The sequence below is a fragment of the Takifugu rubripes genome, unplaced genomic scaffold, assembly GCF_901000725.2.
Source record: "Takifugu rubripes unplaced genomic scaffold, fTakRub1.2, whole genome shotgun sequence".
NCBI lineage: Eukaryota > Metazoa > Chordata > Actinopteri > Tetraodontiformes > Tetraodontidae > Takifugu > Takifugu rubripes.
Genome location: NW_021821610.1, coordinates 44,002 through 50,001, shown reverse-complemented (window position 1 = coordinate 50,001; position 6,000 = coordinate 44,002). Strand labels below are relative to the sequence as shown.

The following is a 6,000-nucleotide window of genomic DNA, read 5'->3' as shown; positions in this document are numbered from 1 at the left end:
CGAGCTGTGATTATTGCTGTTTTGAGGAATAACGCATTGACATACAAGTAAATCATGATGTTATCATCTTCAGGGCAGTTAGAACTCAAGAAAACTTGGGCTGCTAAAAAAGCAGGAGACTCAAGAGGGCATATTAAAGATTTTTTGGCCGAGCTCCTCCTCCTTTGCAATGCTAGAATTTTTAGCATCAAGGCTTAAACTCCACCTCCAGTAATCAATTGCACTGGTGCCCTTCATGTGAAACCACACCCTACACATTCCAAACTCTTTTTCCTGAAAAGATGCATCTTATTGCAAGAAACATTTCAATTTGCTGTTTATAGACATTACTCTGTTTCTTTAAACATTTGGAAAGGTGATTAAAAAAGTCACTCTTTAGGAAAAATGAAAAGTCCGAAACAGGAAGACGTTTTGGCAACACTGTTTAATTTTTTATTTTTCCAAACATCAAACTCAGTCTCTAAGGAGACCATCAAAAATTGCACAGCTGATTATATGCAATCAACCAGGCGGGGTATTGGGTAAAGTTTTCAACTAGCAATAATCACGTCTCAGTAGAACTTCAATAGACTATGATACTGCCTCTGCGCAGGAATACCTGTGTACCCTAGCTGCTTAATTCTGGGTGTAGACAACACCACTATCAGCCATGGTAACTCTCAACAAGAGGAATGTGAAAAATAGGTGTGAATTGCTTTTGAACGTGATTAGGTTTTTTCGAGCTGTGATTATTGCTGTTTTGAGGAATAACGCATTGACATACAAGTAAATCATGATGTTATCATCTTCAGGGCAGTTAGAACTCAAGAAAACTTGGGTGCTACAAAAGCAGGAGACTCAAGAGGGCATATTAAAGATTTTTTGGCCCGAGCTCTCTCCTTCCTTGCAATGCTAGAATTTTAGCATCAAGGCTTAAACTCCACCATCTCAGTAATCAATTGCACTTGGTGCACGTCATGTGAAACCACACCCTACACATTCCAAACTCTTTTCCTGAAAAGATGCATCTTTATTGCAAGAACATTTCAATTTGCTGTTTATAAGACATTACTCTGTTTTCTGTAAACATTTGGAAAGGTGATTAAAAACATCACTCTTCTTAGGAAAATGAAAAGTCCGAAACAGGAAGACGTTTTGGCACACTGTTTAATTTTTTATTTTTCCAACATCAAACTCAGTCTCTAAGGAGACCATCAAAAATTGCCACAGCTGATTATATTGCAAATCAACCAGGCAGGGGTATTGGGTAAAGTTTTCAACTAGCATAATCACGTCTCAGTAGAACTTCATAGACTATGATTACTGCCTCTGCGCAGGAATACTGTGTACCCTAGCTGCTTAATCTGGGTTGTAGACAACACCACTATCAGCCATGGTAACTCTCAACAAGAGAATGTGAAAAATAGGTGTGAATTGCTTTGAACGTGATTAGGTTTTTTCGAGCTGTGATTATTGCTGTTTTGAGGAATAACGCATTGACATACAAGTAAATCATGATGTTATCATCTTCAGGGCAGTTAGAACTCAAGAAAACTTGGGTGCTAAAAAAGCAGGAGACTCAAGAGGGCATATTAAAGATTTTTTGGCCGAGCTCCTCCTCCTTTGCAATGCTAGACTTTTTAGCATCAAGGCTAAACTCCACCTCCAGTAATCAATTGCACTGGTGCACTTCATGTGAAACCACACCCTACACATTCCAAACTCTTTTCCTGAAAAGATGCATCTTTATTGCAAGAAACATTTCAATTTGCTGTTTATAAGACATTACTCTGTTTCTTTAAACATTTGGAAAGGTGATTAAAAAAAGTCACTCTTTAGGAAAATGAAAAGTCCGAAACAGGAAGACGTTTGGCACACTGTTTAATTTTTTATTTTTCCAAACATCAAACTCAGTCTCTAAGGAGACCATCAAAAATTGCCACAGCTGATTATATTGCAAATCAACCAGGCGGGGTATTGGGTAAAGTTTTCAACTAGCAATAATCAACGTCTCAGTAGAACTTCATAGACTATGATACCTGCCACTGCGCAGGAATACCTGTGTACCCTAGCTGCTTAATCTGGGTTGTAGACAACACCACTATCAGCCATGGTAACTCTCAACAAGAGGAATGTGAAAAATAGGTGTGAAATTGCTTTGAACGTGATTAGGTTTTTTCGAGCTGTGATTATTGCTGTTTTGAGGAATAACGCATTGACATACAAGTAAATCATGATGTTATCATCTTCAGGGCAGTTAGAACTCAAGAAAACTTGGGTGCTAAAAAAGCAGGAGACTCAAGAGGGCATATTAAAGATTTTTTGGCCGAGCTCCTCCTCCTTTGCAATGCTAGAATTTTTAGCATCAAGGCTTAAACTCCACCTCCAGTAATCAATTGCACTTGGTTGCACTTCATGTGAAACCACACCCTACACATTCCAAACTCTTTTCCTGAAAAGATGCATCTTTATTGCAAGAAACATTTCAATTTGCTGTTTATAAGACATTACTCTGTTTCTTTAAACATTTGGAAAGGTGATTAAAAAAGTCACTCTTTTAGAAAAATGAAAAGTCCGAAACAGGAAGACGTTTTGGCACACTGGTTAATTTTTTATTTTTCCAAACATCAAACTCAGTCTCTAAGGAGACCATCAAAAATTGCCAACAGCTGATTATATTGCAAATCAACCAGGCGGGGTATTGGGTAAAGTTTTCAACTAGCAATATCACGTCTCAGTAGAACTTCATAGACTATGAATACTGCCTCTGCGCAGGAATACCTGTGTACCCTAGCTGCTTAATCTGGGTTGTAGACAACACCACTATCAGCCATGGTAACTCTCAACAGAGGAATGTGAAAAATAGGTGTGAATTGCTTTGAACGTGATTAGGTTTTTTCGAGCTGTGATTATTGCTGTTTTGAGGAATAACGCATTGACATACAAGTAACTCATGATGTTATCATCTTCAGGGCAGTTAGAACTCAAGAAACTTGGGTGCTAAAAAAGCAGGAGACTCAAGAGGGCATATTAAAGATTTTTTTGGCCGAGCTCCTCCTCCTTTGCAATGCTAGAATTTTTAGGCATCAAGGCTTAAACTCCACCTCCAGTATCAATTGCACTTGGTGCACTTCATGTGAAACCACACCCTACACATTCCAAACTCTTTTCCTGAAAAGATGCATCTTTATTGCAAGAAACATTTCAATTTGCTGTTTATAAGACATTACTCTGTTTCTTTAAACATTTGGAAAGGTGATTAAAAAAGTCACTCTTTTAGAAAATGAAAAGTCCGAAACAGGAAGACGTTTTGGCACACTGTTTAATTTTTTATTTTTCCAAACATCAAACTCAGTCTCTAAGGAGACCATCAAAATTGCCACAGCTGATTATATTGCAAATCAACCAGGCGGGTATTGGGTAAAGTTTTCAACTAGCAATAATCACGTCTCAGTAGAACTTCATAGACTATGATACTGCCTCTGCGCAGGAATACCTGTGTACCCTAGCTGCTTAATCTGGGTTGTAGACAACACCACTATCAGCCATGGTAACTCTCAACAAGAGGAATGTGAAAAATAGGTGTGAATTGCTTTGAACGTGATTAGGTTTTTTCGAGCTGTGATTATTGCTGTTTTGAGGAATAACGCATTGACATACAAGTAAATCATGATGTTATCATCTTCAGGGCAGTTAGAACTCAAGAAAACTTGGGTGCTAAAAAAGCAGGAGACTCAAGAGGGCATATTAAAGATTTTTTGGCCGAGCTCCTCCTCCTTTGCAATGCTAGAATTTTTAGCATCAAGGCTTAAACTCCACCTCCAGTAATCAATTGCACTTGGTGCACTTCATGTGAAACCACACCCTACACATTCCAAACTCTTTTCCTGAAAAGCATCTTTATTGCAAGAAACATTTCAATTTGCTGTTTATAAGACATTACTCTGTTTCTTTAAACATTTGGAAAGGTGATTAAAAAAGTCACTCTTTTAGAAAATGAAAAGTCCGAAACAGGAAGACGTTTTGGCACACTGTTTAATTTTTTATTTTTCCAAACATCAAACTCAGTCTCTAAGGAGACCATCAAAATTGCCACAGCTGATTATATTGCAAATCAACCAGGCGGGGTATTGGGTAAAGTTTTCAACTAGCAATAATCACGTCTCAGTAGAACTTCATAGACTATGATACTGCCTCTGCGCAGGAATACCTGTGTACCCTAGCTGCTTAATCTGGGTTGTAGACAACACCACTATCAGCCATGGTAACTCTCAACAAGAGGAATGTGAAAAATAGTGAATTGCTTTGAACGTGATTAGGTTTTTTCGAGCTGTGATTATTGCTGTTTTGAGGAATAACGCATTGACATACAAGTAAATCATGATGTTATCATCTTCAGGGCAGTTAGAACTCAAGAAAACTTGGGTGCTAAAAAAGCAGGAGACTCAAGAGGGCATATTAAAGATTTTTTGGCCGAGCTCCTCCTCCTTTGCAATGCTAGAATTTTTAGCATCAAGGCTTAAACTCCACCTCCAGTAATCAATTGCACTTGGTGCACTTCATGTGAAACCACACCCTACACATTCCAAACTCTTTTCCTGAAAAGATGCATCTTTATTGCAAGAAACATTTCAATTTGCTGTTTATAAGACATTACTCTGTTTCTTTAAACATTTGGAAAGGTGATTAAAAAAGTCACTCTTTTAGAAAAATGAAAAGTCCGAAACAGGAAGACGTTTTGGCACACTGTTTAATTTTTTATTTTTCCAAACATCAAACTCAGTCTCTAAGGAGACCATCAAAAATTGCCACAGCTGATTATATTGCAAATCAACCAGGCGGGGTATTGGGTAAAGTTTTCAACTAGCAATAATCACGTCTCAGTAGAACTTCATAGACTATGATACTGCCTCTGCGCAGGAATACCTGTGTACCCTAGCTGCTTAATCTGGGTTGTAGACAACACCACTATCAGCCATGGTAACTCTCAACAAGAGGAATGTGAAAAATAGGTGTGAATTGCTTTGAACGTGATTAGGTTTTTTCGAGCTGTGATTATTGCTGTTTTGAGGAATAACGCATTGACATACAAGTAAATCATGATGTTATCATCTTCAGGGCAGTTAGAACTCAAGAAAACTTGGGTGCTAAAAAAGCAGGAGACTCAAGAGGGCATATTAAAGATTTTTTGGCCGAGCTCCTCCTCCTTTGCAATGCTAGAATTTTAGCATCAAGGCTTAAACTCCACCTCCAGTAATCAATTGCACTTGGTGCACTTCATGTGAAACCACACCCTACACATTCCAAACTCTTTTCCTGAAAAGATGCATCTTTATTGCAAGAAACATTTCAATTTGCTGTTTATAAGACATTACTCTGTTTCTTTAAACATTTGGAAAGGTGATTAAAAAGTCACTCTTTTAGAAAATGAAAAGTCCGAAACAGGAAGACGTTTTGGCACACTGTTTAATTTTTTATTTTTCCAAACATCAAACTCAGTCTCTAAGGAGACCATCAAAAATTGCCACAGCTGATTATATTGCAAATCAACCAGGCGGGGTATTGGGTAAAGTTTTCAACTAGCAATAATCACGTCTCAGTAGAACTTCATAGACTATGATACTGCCTCTGCGCAGGAATACCTGTGTACCCTAGCTGCTTAATCTGGGTTGTAGACAACACCACTATCAGCCATGGTAACTCTCAACAAGAGGAATGTGAAAATAGGTGTGAATTGCTTTGAACGTGATTAGGTTTTTTCGAGCTGTGATTATTGCTGTTTTGAGGAATAACGCATTGACATACAAGTAAATCATGATGTTATCATCTTCAGGGCAGTTAGAACTCAAGAAAACTTGGGTGCTAAAAAAGCAGGAGACTCAAGAGGGCATATTAAAGATTTTTTGGCCGAGCTCCTCCTCCTTTGCAATGCTAGAATTTTTAGCATCAAGGCTTAAACTCCACCTCCAGTAATCAATTGCACTTGGTGCACTTCATGTGAAACCACACCCTACACATTCC

At 38.2% G+C, this 6,000-nt stretch overlaps 8 non-coding genes across 8 annotated transcripts; all 8 read right to left on the bottom strand.

Moving 5' to 3' along the window:
• Positions 1 to 457: 457 nt before the first annotated feature.
• LOC115248212 (U4 spliceosomal RNA) lies at positions 458 to 596 on the bottom strand. The gene has a single exon (XR_003887169.1). It is a non-coding gene; the product is annotated as a U4 spliceosomal RNA (small nuclear RNA).
• Positions 597 to 1,178: 582 nt separating this feature from the next.
• On the bottom strand, positions 1,179 to 1,320 carry LOC115248216 (U4 spliceosomal RNA). Its single transcript, XR_003887173.1, has one exon. It is a non-coding gene; the product is annotated as a U4 spliceosomal RNA (small nuclear RNA).
• Positions 1,321 to 1,893: 573 nt separating this feature from the next.
• On the bottom strand, positions 1,894 to 2,036 carry LOC115248213 (U4 spliceosomal RNA). The gene has a single exon (XR_003887170.1). It is a non-coding gene; the product is annotated as a U4 spliceosomal RNA (small nuclear RNA).
• A 580-nt stretch (positions 2,037 to 2,616) lies between these two features.
• LOC115248215 (U4 spliceosomal RNA) lies at positions 2,617 to 2,758 on the bottom strand. Its single transcript, XR_003887172.1, has one exon. It is a non-coding gene; the product is annotated as a U4 spliceosomal RNA (small nuclear RNA).
• A 576-nt stretch (positions 2,759 to 3,334) lies between these two features.
• On the bottom strand, positions 3,335 to 3,473 carry LOC115248208 (U4 spliceosomal RNA). The gene has a single exon (XR_003887165.1). It is a non-coding gene; the product is annotated as a U4 spliceosomal RNA (small nuclear RNA).
• Positions 3,474 to 4,047: 574 nt separating this feature from the next.
• Positions 4,048 to 4,187, bottom strand: LOC115248210 (U4 spliceosomal RNA). The gene has a single exon (XR_003887167.1). It is a non-coding gene; the product is annotated as a U4 spliceosomal RNA (small nuclear RNA).
• A 575-nt stretch (positions 4,188 to 4,762) lies between these two features.
• Positions 4,763 to 4,903, bottom strand: LOC115248207 (U4 spliceosomal RNA). Its single transcript, XR_003887164.1, has one exon. It is a non-coding gene; the product is annotated as a U4 spliceosomal RNA (small nuclear RNA).
• A 575-nt stretch (positions 4,904 to 5,478) lies between these two features.
• Positions 5,479 to 5,619, bottom strand: LOC115248206 (U4 spliceosomal RNA). The gene has a single exon (XR_003887163.1). It is a non-coding gene; the product is annotated as a U4 spliceosomal RNA (small nuclear RNA).
• Between the last annotated feature and the right edge of the window lie 381 nt (positions 5,620 to 6,000).